The sequence below is a fragment of the Hyperolius riggenbachi genome, chromosome 3 (genome assembly GCF_040937935.1).
Source record: "Hyperolius riggenbachi isolate aHypRig1 chromosome 3, aHypRig1.pri, whole genome shotgun sequence".
NCBI classification, from domain to species: domain Eukaryota; kingdom Metazoa; phylum Chordata; class Amphibia; order Anura; family Hyperoliidae; genus Hyperolius; species Hyperolius riggenbachi.
In genome coordinates, this window is record NC_090648.1 from 391,123,471 (window position 1) to 391,146,271 (window position 22,801).

The following is a 22,801-nucleotide window of genomic DNA, read 5'->3' on the forward strand; positions in this document are numbered from 1 at the left end:
TCCAGCCCAAACGGCAGAGTTAAAGCAAATGGGACCCTGTCTGGTCCTTTTGATATTAGGAATGGGACCAGGCAGGGATGCCCTCTCTCGCCGTTGATTTTTGCTCTCACACTGGAGCCTTTTCTGTGTAGGGTGAGGGGGGACTCCAACATACGGGGTGTAAAGGTGGGGAAGGATACACATAAGGTGGCTGCGTATGCGGACGATATGTTATTTTTTATTCCAGAACCACATATAACCATGCCAAATTTGTTTAATGAGTTCAGGACCTATGGCTCCCTGTCAAATATGAAGATTAATATGGATAAGAGTGAGGTGTTGGGGAAGGGATTGGGGGAAGAACAAATAAATCGACTAAAAGAAAACTTCCCATTTAAATGGCAAGAAAGGACTCTAAAGTATTTGGGGGTCAGAATAGCTTTTACAGTGGAAGAAATGGTGGAACATAATCATACACCCATGCTGAAACAGATAAAACAGGATTTGAAGAATTGGGACCGTCCACAATTCTCATGGTTTGGCAGAAATGCCATTATCAAGATGAATATACTACCCCGACTGTTGTATATATTCCAGACTCTTCCGATACCGGTCCCCTTGGGTTTTTTCGGAGAACTTAGGGGAGCGGTGGGGAGTTTTCTGGGACGGGGAAAGAAAATGAGAGTACATTTTAAAATACAAACAACAGAGAGAGCTAAGGGAGGTCTGGCAGTGCCTAATTTTAGGAAATATTATGAGGCAGCAATATTAGTGAGAATAGTGGATTGGCACAAACACAGGGATAGTAAGAAATGGGTAAAACTGGAAGAGGAAATGGTGGGGGGTTCAATTAAGAACATACTATGGTCCATGGAGAAGAGGAGAGATATAGGGCTAGGCATGGACAAATCACTGATTGTACATACATTAAGGGTTTTTTTTAGGAATAGGAGGAGGGTAGCGATCTCCCCGTGGCCTACCCCCATGATGCCGGTTTTGGGTAATAAAAATTTCCCATTAGGAATGGAGCTGTGGAAATATTGGGGAAGGAAAAAAGAGGTAGAATTAAATGCCCGGGATTTAGTGGAAGATGGGGAGTGGGTCGAATTACAGAAAATAAGAGAACAGGAAGGGATGGAGAGGATGGATGACTGGAGTTATCTTCAGTGTAAATATTTTCTAGCATGTTGTGGTACAAGAAGTGATATGAGTAGAGGATTAACACCATTTGAAAAGATTTGTAGGGGGGGAGGGATAGAGAAGGGAGTACTTTCCAGGATATACTCGCTACTTAATGAAATGGAAGACCCAACAGCTCCTATTAGAGTGAAGTGGGAGAGAGACCTGGGTAGAATCTTCACTGAAAGGCAATGGCTAAGAGTGCTAAAAATGTCTAGCAAATCATCTATCTCAGCAAATGGACAAGAGGCAGGGTATAAAATCTTTGCGAGGTGGCACTATACGCCAGTGAGACTGAATAAGATGTTCCCAGGAACATCGGAGATGTGTTGGAGGTGTGGAGAGGAGAAAGGGGATATAATACACATCTTCTGGGGGTGTAAGTTGATAAAACCATATTGGTCTCAGATCAGAAACAGTATAACTGGCATCATGGGGATTGAGACACCGGAGGACCCTGCCTTCTTTTTGTTACACTGTAATGACTGGCCACGGAAAAGATACGAGAATTCACTAATGAGATTTTTGATAAACGCAGCCCGGATCTTGGTGGCGAGACACTGGAAGACCACTCAACCCCCCTCTGTTAAAGAATGGATAGGAGAAGTTGATAGAGTGTGTAAAATGGAAGAACTAATTAATTATATACAGGAGAGGGGAGAGGTTCATGAGGAGAGGTGGAAAGATTGGAAAGAATTTAAACATACACAGACTTATGAAAGTATTTGAAAATCTAAGAAGAATAAGGCAAGGGAGGACCACCCTGACGTTCAATGGTAAAAGCTGGAGTGGAGGTAGAATCGAGAGAGAGTGGGGAGGGGTGACCCGGGGGGGGGGGGGGGGAGGGGAAGTGTGTAGGAAGTGTGAATGAGGGGGGGGGGGTGAAAGGGGGCGTAAAATAAAGGAATACAGTTTTAGGTAAAATAGGAGTAAGATAATATTAGTAAAAGTAAAGTAAAATAGGGGAATGGATAGGCGAACGGGAAAAGGTTAATAAAGTACTGTACGAATTGTATATCATGTGAAGTGGAAAATTAAAGTACAGGGTAGAAATTCCTATAACCTATGTCCCCTCTAACCCTGGAAATGGTTGTAATTATGGATGGTAAAAGCTGTATTATTATGAAATTGAAAATAAAGATAATATAAAAAAAAAAGTGGTTAAAAACAGTTTTAAAAAGTTTGTTTATAAACAAACAAAATGGCCACCAAAACAGGAAGTAGGTTGATGTACAATATGTCCACACATAGAAAATACATCCATACACAAGCAGGCTGTATACAGCCTTCCTTTTGAATCTCAAGAGATCGTTTGTGTGTTTCTTTCCCCCTGTATCTCTCATGCACTGAAGTTTCAGGCTGCTTGTTCCTTCCTGCAAACAGCTTTGCCCTTGTCTGTAATTCCTCACTATGTGAAAGCCCAGCCAGCTCAGAGGACGATTTATCCAGCTTGTAAAAGATAAGAGAGAAGAGAGAAGCTGCTCTAATCTAAATAACACACAGGCAGTGTGCATAGAGGGGCCTGGAAGGGGGAGTTCATAGCAGAACCACAACACTGAAGAACTTGGCAGCCTTCCAGACACAGGCTGACAAGTCTGACAAGAGAGAGATAAGTTGATTTATTACAGAGACTGTGATAGTACAAAGTCCTGCAGTAAGCCAGAACACATTAGAATAGCTTTTGGAACTTGTAGGATGATAAAAAAACAGGATGCAATTTTTGTTACGGAGTCTCTTTAAGTTTCCTCTGAATCCACGCATATATATGCCCCAGATTATAGAGTCCGTGTTGCGGATCAAGAGGAGCATCTAAGCCTTTTTAAATATACAGTACAGTAAAGCGAATAGCGAGTCCTGCTTCTGTATTATATTGTAACAATGAGAGCACATTTCAAACCTTATCATATAGTGGGTGAGAAAGTAAACAAACATTATAACAATATAGCCCGATATAAAGACCCAGACCAAAAATGCCATGCTTTGGTGAACATACAAAACAGAACTAGCTACAAAGATTTAAATTTCTGACTAAGCGGTAAGAACTACCAACTGGTATGTGCTACACACAGACATTCGTCTTACATGGTCTCAGGGTCTGCTTTTAGAGAGTATGTCCCTAGAGAAAGATTATTATTAAGGTAACACTCTCTTTAACCGGAGTTTAGGATTGATCTTCATCCTGCGACATCGCATCTCCACTTGAGTCCTCGGATGATCTGCAGCTTCCAGCCGTGTCCATGGGTGCTTGTATTGCTTGCGCATTCTTGTTCTTGCGGCGGCCATTTCTGTTTCTAGGCCATTGTGGCTTGGGAGCGCTGGGGGTTGTCCATGGAGATGCGCGTCCGAATTCGGACTTCCATTCCTCCAAGTCAGGTACAGAGTTGTCAAGATCAGTACAAAAGTCTTCTACCTCCTCCGGTGTTTGTAGGGAAAATACGTTGCCTTGGTGTGTGACACTTAGCCCAAACGGAAACCGCCACTTATTAATCATTCCTTTATCTCTCAGCAGTTGCAGTAACGGCTTTAGGGCCCTCCTTTGTCGTAGCGTAATTGGGGACAGGTCTTGAAAGATGGATATCTCGGAGTCATTAAAGAAGATTTTCTTCCTATTTCTGGCGGCCTTGGCTATATCTTCTTTTAAGATGAAGGAACTAAGACAACAATAATGTCCCGCGGTAGATCTGAGTCCCCATTTCACGCCTTCAAAGCTCTATGGGCACACACAAATTCTATAGTTGTGTCAGCGTCTCTTTCCAGTAAGTTGTTAAATAAAGATTGCAGGGCACCTGCTATCTGCGTAGGGGGAATTGCTTCAGGCATACCTCTTACTCTGAGATTATTCCTTCTGCCCCGATTATCCAGGTCCTCAATGATTCGGAAGGCGTGCTGTAACTGTCTGTCTTGCTTAGAAGAACGTTCTTTTAAGCAGCGGATATCCTTGGCTTGGGTTTTGGCCGAGCTAGAGATGTCTTCCACTTTAGAGGATAGGCCTTGTATATCTCCTCTCACCGAGGCCACCGCTGTCTGCAGTGCATGTTTGAGGTCTCCTGCTACAGCGTTTAAGTCTCCCAAGGTGAGTACCTTTGAAGCAGGGTAAGTCAGGCCGTGTTCCTCCGTCCCACTGTCTGCTGTTGTCTGTGACGCAGCAAGTAGTGTTTCGCTTTCCGCCACCATCTTACTTCTGTTCCCCATGCCCGGCGTGGCCTTTTGGGTTTTGAAGATTTCCGGGATTCCTCGCTGCCCCGGGCCTGGAGAAGCGTCTCTCTGCTTTCCCGACTGCTTCGGCTGCTTGTCCTTCTCCTTCACCATCTCCAATGTCGCTCTGTCAGCCTTCAAATGTCTCTATGGCGCCTATCTCCCCGGAGCTCCTCGTTTATGCGTCTGGCTGCATTGGCTTCCAGTCACGCCCTGGCAGCTGCACATTTGTAATACCAATCACTGCACACCTGTTCATGTTTACTCCATCTGCGTGACAGAAGCACGCAGTGTTACATACCAGTCACTGCACCTGCTCACGGTACCTGTGTGTGTGACAGGCAGCTGCACATTTGTAATACCAATCACTGCATACCTGTTCATGTTTACAGCAGCTGCATGACAGAAGCATGCAGTGTTATATACCAGTCATTACACCTGTTCACGGTACCTGTGTGTGTGTGACAGCTGCATGTTTGTAATACCAATCACTGCATACCTGTTTATGTTTACTGCAGCTGCGTGACAGAAGCATGCAGTGTTATATACCAGTCACTGCATCTGTTCACGGTGCCTGTGTGTGTGTGACAGCTGCACATTTGTAATACCAATCACTGCATACCTGTTCAGTGCACCTACGTGACCGCACACAGTGCTATATTATATACCAGTCTCTGCATACCGGTTCACAGTACCTGTGTGTGTGTGACAGCTGCACATTTGTAATACTAGTCACTGCATACCTGTTCAGGGTACCTGTGTGTGTGACAGCTGCACATTTGTAATACCAGTCCATGCATACCTGTTCTCTGCACCTGTATGACCGCATACTGTTTTATCTACCAGTCCGTGCATACCTGTTTACTGCACTTGTGTGACAGCTGCACATTGTATTGTAATACCAGTCACTACATACCTTTCACTGCACCTGTGTGACTGCCATTGTATTAGTCAAGTCAGTGCATACCTTTCACTTTATCCCCCCCGATATGGACAAAACAACAGGCAGAGGCAGAGCCAGACGCAGACCCAGAGGAAGGCCACCCGCAGGTCTGTTCGAGGTCGTGTTAACGTGATTTTGTGCGGCCCTGGACCAAAGTACAGTGCTCAGAAAAAGGCACATCCCATCAACTCCCAAGATTGTCGAGATGTGGTTGACTATTTAACACAGAACACCTCATCTTCCGCAGCCACCAGCGCTACTCCAAGCACCACATCTGCTACATTTGACACTTTGCAGGAGTTATTTGGTGGGGAATTCCCTGAGTCACAGCCATTATTGTTACAACAAGATGAAGGCGCTAAGCAAGTTACACCACCTCATATGTCTGAGTTAGGCGACAATATGGACGTAAGGTGTGAGGAGGAGGATGATGAAGTACCTGCTGTTGGTGCAGTTTTGGAGGTGTCTGATACAAGCAAAGCTGGGGAGGATGATTATGATGATGATGATGATGATGATGATATTGCCATGGATGTCAAGTGGGATCGTAATAGACAAGATGACCAAGGGGACAGTTTAGAGGGGGAGTCAGAGAGGAGTAGGAGGAGACTAGTTCCTGAAAGAAGCAGGTGGAGCTTGTCATCAGAAACAGCTGGTGGCAGTGCCAGGTGCCATGTATCGCCACCTATGGACAGTCAGCCAACATGCCCTTCAACGTCAGCAGCTGACGCCAGTACGCCACCATAGTGCCATCACCCCAGGGCTCAGCGGTGTGGAAATTCTGTTCTCTGTTCTCTCTGCCACCAAAAATTGAGCCGTGGAAAGGCCAACACCCACGTAGGGACAACTGCCTTACGAAGGCACATGGAGAAAAGGCACAAACTGCAATGGGAAGACCACCTGAGCAAAAGCAGCACACAAAAGCAAAGCCACCCCCCTTCTCATCTTCCTCCTTCAGGTGCATTACACCTTGCACCTTCACAGCCACCCTCCTCCACTCCACCTCTCACCTTGAGTAGTTCCTGCTCCTCTGCCCACAGCAGCAGCCAGGTGTCCGTGAGGGAAATCTTTGAGTGGAAGTGTGAGAAAACGCGGAAAAGCCACCGCGGGTGCTCAGAGCAAGGCGGCTGTTTCCGCGTCGAATGCGGCGGATTCCGCATCTGACGCGCCGGTTTGCTCGCATAGGCCTACATCTGTCAGCATGGCTGAACGCGGAGAAACCGCCGCATGCCCGGATGGCGGTGCGGCTGGTTCCGCGTCCTGCACAGCGGATACATTGCAAGACGTGGCTGGGACTGATAGTCCACACAGATTCAGAAGGACACGCGCGCGCGTGAAGAGGCAGAACTTTTATGACAGCCAGAAGGGTGTCAGCTGACCAAGGCGGTCAGCTGACAATTCAACCATTTCTGATTGGTCCAGCACTTAGGGGAGGCGATGGAGAGCGCTATAGTATATATACTGGGTGCTGGTCATTTCTCTAGTGTCTGGCGCTGCGATCACTACGTGGTAGCACTCAGACCTTGTCAGTATCTGTGATATTTTCTGTGTTATACTTCAGACTAGTTCCAGGGTGTTGATGATCAAGGAACTCACACCCAAGACTAGGGAACTGTATTACCATTCTGTTATATATCAGACTAATTCCAGGGTGTTGAAGATCACGGAACTCACACCTAAGATTAGGCATTGTTATTATCTGTTATGACTTTCTGCTTTCCTGACCACTCTCTTGATCTCTGATTTGGTACTTCACTATATCTGATACTCTGTTGCTGAACCCTGCTTGTCTTTTGATTCCGAATCTGTCTCCTGTCTCTGTATCTGATCTGTTTGTCTGTTGCCGACCTGGCCTGTCCGACCTCGAGAACTATCTGCCTTGTTTGGAGATAGTTCACAGACCTGTCAGTGACACTTCACCATTGGTGTCACACATAGAGTTGGGCCGAACCTCCGATTTTAGGTTCGCGAACTTTCGCGGAACGTTCGGTTCGCGTTAAAGTTCGCGAACCTCAATAGACTTCAATGGGGATGCGAACTTTGAAAAAAAAAATTATGCTGGCCACAAAAGTGATGGAAAAGATGTTTCAAGGGGTCTAACACCTGGAGGGGGGCATGGCGGAGTGGGATACACGCCAAAAGTCCCCGGGAAAAATCTGGATTTGACTCAAAGCAGCGTTTTAAGGGCAGAAATCACATTGAATGCTAAATGACAGGCCTAAAGTGCTTTAAAACATCTTGCATGTGTATACATCAATCAGGTAGTGTAATTAAGGTACTGCTTCACACTGACACACCAAACTCACCGTGTAACGCAGCGCAAACAGCTGTTTGTGTAGTGACGGCCGTGCTGGACTGGTGCGCACCATGGCGAGAGTGCAGGTTTTGGTGGCTTTACAGCCCATATGGTCGCCTGGCTGATGTAGCTGAATGACAGAACAGTGACTGCCCAGCTGATCAAATTTGGTCTGACCACAATGAAGCAACGACCTTATTATCTTTTGTGTGCCCCCCGAGACACTCATCTAGGCGCCGGTCATTGCTTCATTGTGATACGCAAGCCCCTTCACCACGGCAAGGTAATGATCACGAAGGGGAATGGGCGCATGTACATGCCTTTTCTTTTGTTGTTGCAGCTGCCCGCAGTGCAGCCAGAAGAATTAGGCAGTCATGTACACGCACCAGAAAAATCATTACAGCGGCCGCTGCTAGCAGCGGCCTAAAAAATTCAGCAATCCGCCTGGAGTCCCGGACCCTGTTGGTGGTGGCGGAGAAGGTAGTCAAGCGGCCTGCAGGCAGACATGCTGTGTGGAGGGACTGGGAGCGACTTAGTCTTCTTGGGGCAGGCCAGGCAGCCAGTCACACGGCGTGCAGGCAGAGATGCTGTGTGTGCGGGGACTGACTTAGTCTTGGGGCGAGCAGCAGCCCTCCGGGATCCATGCCTCATTCATTTTGATAAAGGTGAGGTACTTAACACTTTTGTGACTTAGGCGACTTCTCTTCTCAGTGACAATGCCTCCAGCTGTGCTGAAGGTCCTTTCTGACAGGACGCTTGCGGCAGGGCAGGAGAGAAGTTGGATGGCAAATTGGGACAGCTCTGGCCACAGGTCAAGCCTGCGCACCCAGTAGTTCAAGGGTTCCTCATCGCTGTTCACAGCAGTGTCTACATCCACACTTAAGGCCAGGTAGTCGGCTACCTGCCGTTCCAGGCGTTGGTGGAGGGTGGATCTGGATGGGCTACGGCGAGGCGTTGGACTAAAGAACGTCCGCATGTCCGACATCACCATGAGATCGCTGGAGCGTCCTGTCTTTGACTGCGTGGACACGGGAGGAGGATTAGTGGCAGTGGTACCTTGCTGGCGTTGTGCTGTCACATCACCCTTAAAGGCATTGTAAAGCATAGTTGACAGCTGGTTCTGCATGTGCTGCATCCTTTCCACCTTCAGGTGAGTTGGTAACAGGTCCGCCACTTTGTGCCTGTACTGAGGGTCTAGTAGTGTGGCCACCCAGTACAGCTCATTCCCCTTGAGGTTTTTTATACGGGGGTCCCTCAACAGGCAGGACAGCATCCTCCATCTCCTCTTGCTCTTCCTCAGTGACGTCACGTAAGTCAACCTCCTCCCCCCAGCCGCGAACAATACCACGGGAAGGTTGAGCAGCACAAGCCCCCTGCGACGCCTGCTGCGGGTGTTTTCCTGCCGCCGTCCCCTCCTCCTCCTCCTCCCCCAAAGAAACACCTTGCTCATCATCCTCTGAGTCTGACTCATCTTCTGCACACGACTTCTCTTCTTCCTCCTCCTCCCCCCTCTGTGCTGCCGCAGGTGTTGAAGAAACAGCTGGGTTTGATGAAAATTGGTCCCATGCCTGTTCCTGCCATAACGGTTCCTGGTCACGCTCATTCGCAGCTTCATCCGCCACTCTACACACAGCACGCTCCAAGAAGTAAGCGTAGGGAATTAAGTCGCTGATGGTGCCCTCACTGCGGCTCACCAGGTTGGTCACCTCCTCAAACGGCCGCATGAGCCTGCATGCATTTTTCATCAGTGTCCATTTGTCGGGCCAGAACATCCCCATCTTCCCAGACTGTTTCATTCTACTGTAGTTGTAGAGGTACTGGGTGACGGCTTTCTTCTGTTCTAGCAGGCGGGAGAACATGAGCAGGGTCGAATTCCAGCGAGTCGGGCTATCGCAAATGAGGCGTCTCACCGGCATGTTGTTTTTCCGCTGAATTTCCGCAAAGCGTGCCATGGCTATGTAAGACCGCCTCAAATGCCCACAGAACTTCCTGGCCTGCTTCAGGACATCCCCTAAGCCAGGGTACTTTGCCACAAATCTTTGAACAACTAGATTCATGACATGTGCCATGCAGGGTATGTGTGTCAGCTTCCCCATATGCAAAGCGGCAAGCAGATTGCTGCCGTTGTCGCACACCACGTTGCCTATCTCCAGGTGGTGCGGGGTCAGCCACTCATCCACCTGTTTCTTAAGAGCAGCCAGGAGAGCTGCTCCAGTGTGACTCTCCGCTTTGAGACAAGACATGTCTAAGATGGCGTGACACCGTCGTACCTCGCATGCAGCATAGGCCCTGCGGAGCTGGGGCTGTGTAGCTGGAGAGGAGAACTGCCACTCAGCCAAGGAGGAGGAGGACAGCGAAGAGCATGTAGCAGGAGGAGAGGAGGTGGCAGGAGGCCTGCCTGCAAGCCGTGGAGGTGTCACAATTTGGTCTGCTGCGCCCTGCTTGCCATCGTTCACCACCAGGTTGACCCAATGGGCTGTGTACGTAATGTAGCGGCCCTGCCCGTGCTTGGCAGACCAGGCATCCGTGGTCAGGTGTACCCTTGACCCAACGCTCTTCGTAAGAGATGACACCACTTGCCTCTCAACTTCACGGTGCAGTTGGGGTATGGCCTTTCTCGAAAAATAAGTGCGGCCTGGCATCTTCCACTGCGGTGTTCCGATGGCCACAAATTTACGGAAGGCCTCAGAGTCCACCAGCCGGTATGGTAACAGCTGGCGAGCTAACAGTTCCGCCACGCCAGCTGTCAGACGCCGGGCAAGGGGGTGACTGGCCGAAATTGGCTTCTTCCGCTCAAACATTTCCTTCACGGACACCTGACTGCTGCTGTGGGCAGAGGAGCAGGAAGCGCTCAAGGGCAGAGGCGGAGTGGAGGAGGGTGCCTGTGAAGGTGGAAGGGAGAAAGCGGCAGAAGCAGATGATACACCTGAAGGAGGAAGAGGAGAAGGAGGGTGACTTTTCTTTTGTGTGCTGCTGCTGCTTTTGCTCAGGTGGCCATCCCATTGATGTTTGTGCCTTTTCTCCAGGTGCCTTCGTAAGGCACTTGTCCCTACGTGAGTGTTGGCCTTTCCACGGCTCAATTTTTGTTGGCAGAGCGAACAGATGGCTTTGGTCCGATCTGAGGCACACACATTAAAAAATTTCCACACCGCTGAGCCACCCTGGGATGTGGGCACTATGGGGACCTCAGCAGCTGATGCTGAAGGGCAAGTTGGCTGGCTGTACATAGGTGGCGATACATGGTGCCAGACACTGCCACCAGCTGTTTCTGACAAAGAGCTGCCCCAGCTTCTTTCAGCAACTTCTCTCCTCCTACTACTCTCTGACTCCCCCTCTGAACTGTCCCCCTCTTCATCTCCTCTATTGGGAACATACAGAGGATTCCTATCATCGTCATCATTGTAATCATCCTGCCCAGCTTCGCTTGCCTCAGACAAATCCAAACATGCAACATCAGTAGGTCCTTCATCCTCCTTTCACGTTACATCCATAGTGTTGCCGCGTAACTCAGACATATGAGCTGGTGAAAATTCATCTGGCTGTAACAACAATGGCTGTGCATCAGTGATTTCAACACTAAATAATTCTTGCGAAGTGTCAAATGCAGCGGAAGTGGTGCTAGTAGTAGCGCTGGTGGCTGAGCAAGATGAGGTGTTCTGTGTCGCTAAATACTCAACCACGTCCTGACAATCTTGGGAGGTGATGGGACGTGCCTTCTTCCAAGCACTGTACTGTGGGCCAGGTCCACACGAAATTACATTTACATGACCTCGCGCAGACCTGCCGGGTGGCCTTCCTCTGGCTCTGGCACTACCTCTTCCTCTACCTGTTTTGTCCATATTGGGTATGCACGGAGTGGTATATCACACTGCGTGCACTCACGTAGGTAGGTGGGTTCACTTAACTGCACAGGTATGCGCACTGATGCGGTGGGTTCACTGAACAGAACAGGTATACAGTGGCGGGTTCACTGAACAGAACAGGTATGCAGTGGCGGGTTCACTGAACAGGTATACAGTGGCGGGTTCACTGAACAGAACAGGTATACAGTGGCAGGTTCACTGAACACAACAGGTAGGCAGTGGCGGGTTCACTGAACAGTACAGGTATACAGTGGCGGGTTCACAGAACATAACAGGTATACAGTAGCAGGTCCACTGAACAGAACAGGTATACAGTGGCAGGTTCACTGAACACAACAAGTATGCAGTGGCGGGTTCACTGAACAGTACAGGTATGCAGTGGCGGGTTCACTGAACAGTACAGGTATGCAGTGGCGGGTTAACTGAACAGTACAGGTATACAGTGGCGGGTTCAGAGAACAGGTATGCAGTGGCAGGTTCACTGAACAGAACAGGTATACAGTGGCATGTTCACTGAACAGAACAGGTATACAGTGGCGGGTCCACTGAAAAGAACAGGTATACAGTGACGGGTTCACAGAACAGGTATGCAGTGGCAGGTTCACTGAACACAACAGGTATGCAGTGGCGGGTTCACTGAACAGGTATACAGTGGCGGGTCCACTGAAAAGAACAGGTATGCAGTGGCAGGTTCACTGAACACAACAGGTATGCAGTGGTAGGTTCACAGAACAGGTATGCAGTGGTGGGTTCACAGAACAGGTATGCAGTGGTGGGTTCACAGAACAGGTATGCAGTGGTGGGTTCACTGAACAGGTATGCAGTGGTGGGTTCACAGAACAGGTATGCAGTGGTGGGTTCACAGTACAGGTATGCAGTGGTGGGTTCACAGAACAGGTATGCAGTGGTGGGTTCACAGAACAGGTATGCAGTGGCAGGTTCACTGAACAGGTATGCAGTGGTGGGTTCACTGAATAGGTATGCAGTGGTGGGTTCACAGTACAGGTATGCAGTGGTGGGTTCACAGAACAGGTATGCAGTGGTGGGTTCACTGAACAGGTATACAGTGGCGGGTTCACTGAACAGAACAGGTATACAGTGGCAGGTTCACTGAACACAACAGGTATGCAGTGGCGGGTTCACTGAACAGTACAGGTATACAGTGGCGGGTTCACAGAACAGAACAGGTATACAGTAGCAGGTCCACTGAACAGAACAGGTATACAGTGGCAGGTTCACTGAACACAACAAGTATGCAGTGGCGGGTTCACTGAACAGAACAGGTATGCAGTGGCAGGTTCACTGAACAGGTATACAGTGGCGGGTTCACTGAACAGAACAGGTATACAGTGGTGGGTTCACTGAACAGAACAGGTATACAGTGGCGGGTTCACTGAACAGAACAGGTATACAGTGGCGGGTTCACTGAACACAACAGGTATGCAGTGGCGGGTTCACTGAACAGGTATACAGTGGCGGGTTCACTGAACAGAACAGGTATACAGTGGCAGGTTCACTGAACACAACAGGTATGCAGTGGCGGGTTCACTGAACAGTACAGGTATACAGTGGCGGGTTCACAGAACAGATATACAGTAGCGGGTCCACTGAACAGTACAGGTATGCAGTGGCGGGTTCACTGAACAGTACAGGTATACAGTGGCGGGTTCACTGAACAGAACAGGTATACAGTAGCGGGTCCACTGAACAGAACAGGTATGCAGTGGCGGGTTAACTGAACAGTACAGGTATACAGTGGCGGGTTCACAGAACAGGTATGCAGTGGCAGGTTCACTGAACAGAACAGGTATACAGTGGCGGGTCCACTGAACAGAACAGGTATACAGTGACGGGTTCACAGAACAGGTATGCAGTGGCAGGGTCACTGAACACAACAGGTATGCAGTGGCGGGTTCACTGAACAGGTATACAGTGGCGGGTCCACTGAAAAGAACAGGTATGCAGTGGCAGGTTCACTGAACACAACAGGTATGCAGTGGTGGGTTCACAGAACAGGTATGCAGTGGTGGGTTCACAGAACAGGTATGCAGTGGTGGGTTCACTGAACAGGTATGCAGTGGTGGGTTCACAGAACAGGTATGCAGTGGTGGGTTCACAGTACAGGTATGCAGTGGTGGGTTCACAGAACAGGTATGCAGTGGTGGGTTCACAGAACAGGTATGCAGTGGCGGGTTCACTGAACAGGTATGCAGTGGTGGGTTCACTGAATAGGTATGCAGTGGTGGGTTCACAGTACAGGTATGCAGTGGTGGGTTCACAGAACAGGTATGCAGTGGCGGGTTCACTGAACAGGTATGCAGTGGTGGGTTCACAGTACAGGTATGCAGTGGTGGGTTCACAGAACAGGTATGCAGTGGTGGGTTCACAGAACAGGTATGCAGTGGCAGGTTCACTGAACAGGTATGCAGTGGTGGGTTCACTGAACAGGTATGCAGTGGTGGGTTCACAGTACAGGTATGCAGTGGTGGGTTCACAGAACAGGTATGCAGTGGTGGGTTCACTGAACAGGTATGCAGTGGTGGGTTCACAGTACAGGTATGCAGTGGTGAGTTCACAGAACAGGTATGCAGCCAGGAACAAGCTAAGCCTAACTAATCTTTCCCTATGAGAGACAGTCTGCAGCAGCTCGCCCTACTCTCACTAATGCAGGCACATAAGTGACCATAATGGCCGCCGCTGCCTGCCTTATATAAGGGGGGTGGGGCTCCAGGGGCTAGTGTAGCCTAATTGGCTACACTGGGCCTGCTGACTGTGATGTAGAGGGTCAAAGTTGACCCTCCATGTGCATTATGGGGCGAACCGAACTTCCGCAAAGGTTCGCCTGCGGGACGCGAACGCGAACCACGGAAGTTCGCATGGAACCGTTCGCAGGCGAACCGTTCGGCCCAACTCTAGTCACACACTCTCTGGTCCTTCCCACTTTCAGCCTAGCTCCGCCCCTTGGGGAGCACCAGACCATTGGAAGGAACCTGTTCTCTGAGCAGTATCTCTATACGGGTGCTCTCCTCAAGGTATTACTGTTGCACAAACACTCTTATTTCTCAGGTGTCCAGAGGTTAGAAATATATCTGATTATCGGTGATACTGCAGATCATCAATAATCGGGTATATATCTGTATTCTCGGTGATACTGCAGATCACCGATAATCAGATCCTCTCTGCGTTATACCGATCGTTACAGGAAGAAGCCAATGTCTGCCAGTCAGTCACCCCCTTGCCCGGCGTCTGACAGCTGGCTTGGCGGAACTGTTAGCTTTCCAGCTGTCACCATACCAGCTGGTGGACTCTGAGGCCTTCAGAAAATTTGTGGCCTTTGGGACACTGCAGTGGAAGATACCAGGCCACAATTATTTTTTAAAAAAGGTGATACCCAAACTGTACCATGAAGTTGAAAGGCAAGTGGTGTCATCTCTGGCACACAGCGTTGGGTCAAGGGTCCATCTGACCACGGATGCCTGGTCTGCCAAGCACGGTCAGGGCAGATACATTACTTACACAGCCCATTGGATCAACCTGGTGACCGCTGGCAAGCAGGGAGTATGTGGCTGTGCAGCAGACCTAATTGTGACACCTCCACGGCTTGCAGGTAGGCCTGCTTCCACCTCCTCTCCTTCTCCTCCTACTCTTCCTGCTACATCCTCTTCGCTGTCATCCCCCCACTTGGCTGAGTGGCAGTGCTACTTTACTGGTGCTGCAATCTCCTCTCCAGCTACACAGCCCCGGCTCCCCAGGGCCTATGCTGCATGCCAGGTACGACGGTGTCACGCCATCTTAGACATGTCTTGCCTGAAAGTGGAGAATCACACTGGAGCAGCTCTCCTGGCTGCTCTTAACAAACAGGTGGATCAGTGGCTGACCCCGCACCAACTGGAGATCGGCAACGTGGTGTGTGACAACGGCAGCAATCTCATTTCGGCTTTGAATTTGGGAAGGTTGACACATGTACCCTGCATGGCACATGTGCTGAATCTAATAATTCAGAGATTTGTGTGTAAGTACCCAGGCTTACAGGACGTCCTGAAGCAGTCCAGGAAGGTGTGTGGGCATTTCAGGCGGTCTTACATGGCCATGGTACACTTGGCCGATATTCAGCGGAGAAACAACTTGCCAGTGAGGCTCTTGATTTGCGATAGCCCGACTCGCTGGAATTTAATGCTCCTGATGTTTAACCGCCTGCTACAACAGGAGAAAGCCATCAACCAGTATCTCTACAACTACTGTAAAAGGACATGCTCTTGGGAGATGGTGTTGTTCTGGCCGAAGTACTAGACACTTATGCGAAATGCCTGCAGGCTCATGCAGCCGTTTGAGGAGGTGACAAACATGGTGAGTCGCAGTGAAGGTGCCATCAATGACTTCATCCCATATGCTTTCTTCCTGGAGCGTGCCATGCGTAACGTGGTGGATCAAGCTGTGGAGGAGCGTGAAAAGGAACAGTTACAGAAACAGGAGGAAGAGTTGTGGGATCAATTCTCATCAGAACCAGATGTTTCCTCAGCATCTGCGGCAGCACAGAGGGGGGAGGAAAAGGAGGAAAAGTCATGTAGGGAAGAGGAGTCAGATGATGAGGAAGGTGTTTTTTTTTTTTTGAGGAGGCTGAAGAACAACCGCAGCAGGCGTTGCAGGGGGCCTGTGCTGCTCAACGTCCCTGTGGTATTGTTCGTGGCTGGGGGGAGGAGGAGAACTTACCTGACATCACTTAGGAAGAGCAAGAGGAGATGGATCGTACGTCTGCATCCAACTTTGTGCAGATGTCGACTTTCATTGTGTCCAGCCTGTTGAGGGACCCCCATATAAAAAAACTCAAGGGGAATGACCTGTACTGGGTGACAACGCTACTAGACCATCGGTATAAGCACAACATGGCAGAGATGTTACCAATAGAGATGGCCCGAACCTCCGATTTTCGGTTTGCGAACTTCTGCAAATAGTTTGGTTCGCAGGAACTTTTGCGAACTGCAGTAGACTTTAATGGGGAGGTGAACTTTGAAAACTAGAAACATTTATGCTGGCCACAAAAGTGATGGAAAAGATGTTTCAAGGTGTCTAACACTTGAGTTTTTTTTCAGTGACTACAAGAGGAAATTTTTTTTTTCAAAAAGACCTTATACTTTTTGAGAAAATCAACTTTAAAGTTTCAAAGAAAAAAAAGAGTTGATTCATTAAAAAAAGAACCAATTCATTAAAAAGAACCGGATGATTCATGAACCGATAGTATAGCTTACAATGCATCCTGAGCAGGACGTATAGCTGCCGCACCTGGTGCACCCATGGGTGCACCAGGTGCCAGGCTAGGTAAGGGTGACAGGTGAAGGCAGGTGGGGAGAGACAGCGGGAGCCGGCAGCTATGCATCCCAAAGGATGCATTATCTGCTATGTGGGAGGCGTCGGAGATCTTCAATCAATTTAATTGAAGATCGTAAGATAAGAGGATACTGTATTCATTGGATCATTTACCGAGGATATTGGCGTGGGAATTTTTTTAAAGGTACAGGTAAATATTTATGGTTAATTTAGAATAATAAAATACTTTTCTCGTGGTTGTGTTTTTATTTCATTTAACCCTTTGTGGAAATGGGTAAGGGGTACTTTATACTCCTATACTCAGTTCTCCTGGGAGGGGGGTGGGTATCTGTAGTCCCCTTCTTAAAGGGGACTCCCAGATGCCACCATGAACCCCCCCAGGGAGTCATCGCCCCCACCTCCTCCTGGGGCACCGGAGGTGGGGAAGAGCACCTTGTCCATGGATTGGACAAGGGTGCGGGGAGGGGGGGGAGGGGAAGGCTTGGCCACCCCTCCCCCCCAGAGCCCCCCATACCATGGACCATACGGGCTGGTATAGCTCAGGGTGTGAAGCCCCAGTCGGCCAGGTCTCCGCATTCTGGCTATCCCAGCCTACATGGGGGACAAGGTGTTACAGAGGCTCGGGAGGGGGGACCCCACGCCATTTTTTTTTTCAGATTTCCCACACTCAGCACATAAAAATAATATTTTTATTTTTTTTAAAGGACTTTCGAGGCCACAAATGTGAAAAAGTGAAATACCTTTTCTTAATCCAGATCCATGGAGGACGCCATCCGCGCCCTCCCGTTCATTCCACCATGGCACTTGCCGTAATACCGGCCCCGGTCGGGTCCCGATCCTTCTGAATGAGTCGGGTTCTCATTCCCCCTTAATATGGCCGCCACAGATTGCCGCGGCTGCACATTCCGCATACACGCGATTGCGGCTGTGCAGCTCTAGGGCCTCCTCCCACCGCGTCATCAATATGCGTGCATACATCGGGCGCATCAGGAGGAGTTCCTAGAGCTGCGGAGCCGCAATCGCGTCTATGCGGACTGCACAGATGTGGAAATATGTGGCGGCCATATTGAGGGGGGAATGAGAACCCGACCCGTTCGGAGGGGTCGGGACCCGACCGGGGCCAGTATACTGCAGGAGCCATGGCGGAATGAACGGGAGGGCACGGATGGCGTCCTCCATGGATCTGGATTATGAATAGTGATGGCCCGAAGCTCTGATTTTAGGTTCGCGAACTTGCAATTGTTCGCGAACTGCCATAGACTTCAATGGGGAGGCAAACTTTGAAAACTAAAAAAAAATTATGCTGGCCACAAAAGTGATGGGAAAGATGTTTCAAGGGGTCTAACACCTGGAGGGGGGGGCATGGATGAGTGGGATAGACGCCTAAAGTCCTGGGGAAATGCAAAGCAGCGTTTTAAGGACAGAAATCACATTGAATGCTAAATTGCAGGACGAAAGTGCTTTCAAACATCTTGCATGTGTATACATCAACCAGGGAGTGTAATTAGAGTACTGCTTCACACTGACACACCAAACTCACTGTGTAATGCACCACAAACAGCTCTTTGCGTAGTGACGGCCGTGCTGGACTGGTGCGCACCATGGAAAGAGTGCAGGCCGTGGCGGTGTTCAAGCCCATATGGTCGCCGGGCTGTGGTAGCTCAATGATAGAACAACAGTGACTGTCCAGCTGATCAAATCTGGTCTGTCCACAATGAAGCAATGACCTTATTATCTTTGGTGTGCCACTTCCCCAAGACACTCATATAGCCGGCGGACAATGCTTCATTGTGATATGCAAGCCCCTTCACCGCGGCAAGGTAATGATCACGAAGGGGAATGGGCACATGTACATGCCTTTTGTTTTGTTGTTGCAGCCACAGTGCAGCCAGAAAAATTAGGGAGGCATGTACACGCACCAGAAAAAGTAGTATAGCAGCCGCTGCTAGCAGCGGCCTTAAAAATTCAGGAATCCGCCTGGAGTCCTGGACCCTGTTGGTGGTGGCGGAGAAGGCAAGCGGCCTGCAGGCAGAGATGCTGTGTGTGGGGACTGACTTAGTCTTCGGGCGGGCAGTAGCCCTCCGGGATCCATGCTCAATCAGGTAGTGTAATTAAGGTACTGCTTCACACTGACACACCAAACTCACCGTGTAACGCACCGCAAACAGCTGTTTGTGTAGTGACGGCCGTGCTGGACTGGTGCGCACCATGGCGAGAGTGCAGGTTTTGTTGGCTTTACAGCCCATATGGTCGCCTGGCTGATGTAGCTGAATGACAGAACAGTGACTGTCCAGCTGATCAAATTTGGTCTGACCACAATGAAGCAACGACCTTATTATCTTTTGTGTGCCCCCCGAGACACTCATCTAGGCGCCGGTCATTGCTTCATTGTGATACGCAAGCCCCTTCACCACGGCAAGGTAATGATCACGAAGGGGAATGGGCGCATGTACATGCCTTTTCTTTTGTTGTTGCAGCTGCCCGCAGTGCAGCCAGAAAAATTAGGCAGTCATGTACACGCACCAGAAAAATTATTACAGCGGCCGCTGCTAGCAGCGGCCTAAAAAATTCAGCAATCCGCCTGGAGTCCCGGACCCTGTTGGTGGTGGCGGAGAAGGTAGTCAAGCGGCCTGCAGGCAGACATGCTGTGTGGAGGGACTGGGAGCGACTTAGTCTTCTTGGGGCAGGCCAGGCAGCCAGTCACACGGCGTGCAGGCAGAGATGCTGTGTGTGCGGGGACTGACTTAGTCTTGGGGCGAGCAGCAGCCCTCCGGGATCCATGCCTCATTCATTTTGATAAAGGTGAGGTACTTAACACTTTTGTGACTTAGGCGACTTCTCTTCTCAGTGACAATGCCTCCAGCTGCGCTGAAGGTCCTTTCTGACAGGACGCTTGAGGCAGGGCAAGTCAGAAGTTGGATGGCAAATTGGGACAGCTCTGGACACAAGTCAAGCCTGCGCACTCAGTAGTCCAAGGGTTCATCGCTGCTCACAGTGTTTACATCCACACTTAAGGCCAGGTAGTCGGCTACCTGCCGGTCCAGGCATTGGTGGAGGGTGGATCCGGAAGCGTTAAAGTAAGGCATTGGATTAAAGAATGTCCGCATGTCCGACATCACCATGAGATCGTTGGAGCATCCTGTCCTTGCCTGCATGGACATGGGAGAAGGATTACTGGCAATGGCACCTTTATGGCGTTGTGCTGTGACATCACCCTTATACGCATTGTAAAGCATAGTTGCCACCTTGTTCTGCATATGCTGCATCCTTTCTGCCTTCAGGTGAGTTGGTAACATGTCCGCCACTTTGTGCCTATACCGAGGGTCTAGTAGCGTGGCCACCCAGTACAGCTCATTAACCTTGAGTTTTTTTATACGGGGGTACCTCAACAGGCTGGACAGCATGAAAGATGCCATCTGCACAAAGTTGGATCCAGACATACTCTCTATCTCCTCTTGCTCTTCCTCAGTGGCGTCAGGTAAGTCCTCCTCCGCCTCCCCCCAGCCACGAACAATACCACGGGGACGTTGAGCAGCACAAGCCAGAAACACATTCCTCATCATCCGAGTCTGACTCCTTTTCCCCACACGACTCTTCCTCCTCCTCCTCCCGCCTCGGTGCTGCCGCAGGTGTTTAGGAAAAATCTGGTTCTGATGAAAATTGCTCCCACAACTGTTCCTGCCGTAACTGTTCCTCTTCATGCTCCTCCACAGCTTGATCCACCACTCTATGCATGGCACGCTCCAGGAAGTAAGCGTAGGGGATCAAATCACTGATGGTGCCTTCACTGCGACTCACCAGGTTGGTCACCTCCTCAAAAGGCTGCATGAGCCTGCATGCATTTCACATCAGTGTCCAGTTCGGGGGCCAGAACATCCCCATCTCCCCAGATTGTGTCCTTCTACTGTAATTGTACAGGTACTGGGTGACAGCTTTCTCCTGTTCTAGCAGGTGAGAAAACATGAGCAGGGTCGAATTCCAGCGAGTCGGGCTATCACATATCAAGCGTCTCACCGGCAAGTTTTTTCTCAGCTGAATGTCCGCAAAGCGTGCCATGGCCGTGTAAGACCGCCTAAAATGCCCACATAACTTCCTAGCCTGCTTCAGGACGTCCTCTAAGCCTGGGAACTTTGACATAAATCTTTGAATGACTAGATTCAGCACATGTGCCATGCAGTGTACATGTGTCAGCTTTCCCAAATTCAAAGCGGAAAGGAGATTGCTGCCGTTGTCACACACCACGTTGCCGATCTCCAGCTGGTGCGGGGTCAGCCACTGATCCACCTGTTTGTTAAGAGCAGCCAGGAGAGCTGCTCCAGTGTGACTCTCCGCTTTGAGGCAAGACATGTCTAAGATGGCATGACACCATTGTACCTGGCATGCAGCATAGGCCCTGTGTAGCTGGGGCTGTGTAGCTGGAGAGGAGATCGCAGCACCAGCCAAGGAGGAGGAAGATGACAACAGCGAAGAGGATGTAGCAGGCAGAGAGGAGGTGGCAGGAGGCCTGCCTGCAAGCCGTGGAGGTGTCACAAGTTGGTCCGCTGCACAGCCACGTACTCCCTGCTTGCCATCGGTCACCAGGTTTACCCAATGGGCTGTGTAAGTAATGTAGCGGCCCTGACCGTGCTTGGCAGACCAGGCATCCGTGGTCAGGTGGACCCTTGACCTAACGCTGTGTGCCAGAGATGACACCACTTGCCTCTCCACTTCACGGTACAGTTTGGGTATCGCCTTTTTAGAGAAATAATTGTGGCCTGGCATCTTCCACTGCGGTGTCCCAATAGCCACAAATTTACGGAAGGCCTCAGAGTCCACCAGCTTGTATGGCAACAGCTGGCGAGCTAACAGTTCCGCCACGCCAGCTGTCAGACGCCGAGCAAGGGGGTGAATGGCAGAAATTGGCTTCTTCCGCTCAACAATTTCCTTCACGGACACCTGGCTACTGTGGGCAGAGGAGCAGGAACCGCTCAAGGTCAGAGGCGGAGTGGAGGAGGGTGGCTGTGAAGGTGCAAGGGAGAAAGTGGCTGAAGACGCTGCACCTGAAGGAGGAAGAAGAGAAGGAGGGTGGCTTTTCTTTTGTGTGCTGCTTTTCCTCAGGTGCTCTTCCCATTACAGTTTATGCCTTTTCTCCAGGTGCCTTCGTAAGGCACTTGTCCCTACGTGGGTGTTGGCCTTTCCACGGCTCAATTTTTGCTGGCAGAGAGTACAGATGGCTTTGCTCCGATCTGAGGCGCACAGACTAAAAAATTTCCAAACTGCTGAGCCCCCCTGTAGTCATGGTGGCCTCAGCAGCTGACGTTGAAGGGAATGTTGGCTGGCTGTCCATAGGTGGCGATACATGGCGCCGGACGCTGCAACCAGCTGTTTCTGACGTCGAGCTCCCCCTGCTTCTTTCAGTAACTCGTCTCCTCCTACTCCTCTCTGACTCCCCCTCTGAACTGTCCCCCTGTTCATCTCCTCTATTGGGAACAAACGTGGGATCCGTATCATCGTCATCATCATAATCATCCTGCCCAGCTTCGCTTGCCTCAGACACCTCCAAAACTGCACCAACAGCAGGTACTTCATAATCCTCATCTTCACACGTTACGTCCATAGTGTCGCCTAACTCACACATATGAGGTGGTGTAACTTGCTTAGCGCCTTCATCTTGTTGTTGCAGTAGTGGCTGGAAACCAGTGATTTCACCACCAAATAACTCCTGCAAAGTGTCAAATGCAGCGGATGTGGTGCTTGTAGTAGCGCTGGTGGCTGCGGTAGATGAGGTGTTCTGTGTTAAATAGTCAACCACGTCCTGACAATCTTGGGAGGTGATGGCACGTGCCTTCTTCTGAGCACTGTACTTGGGGTCAGGGCCGCAATAAATCACATCAACACGACCTCACACAGACCTGCCGGTGCCGGGTGTCCTTCCTCTGGACCTGCCTCTAACTCTTCCTCTACCTGGTTTGTCCGTTTAGTCCATCTCGGGGGGGGGGGGGGGGAGGGTGATGGTATATGCTGTGATGAGGTGGGTTCACT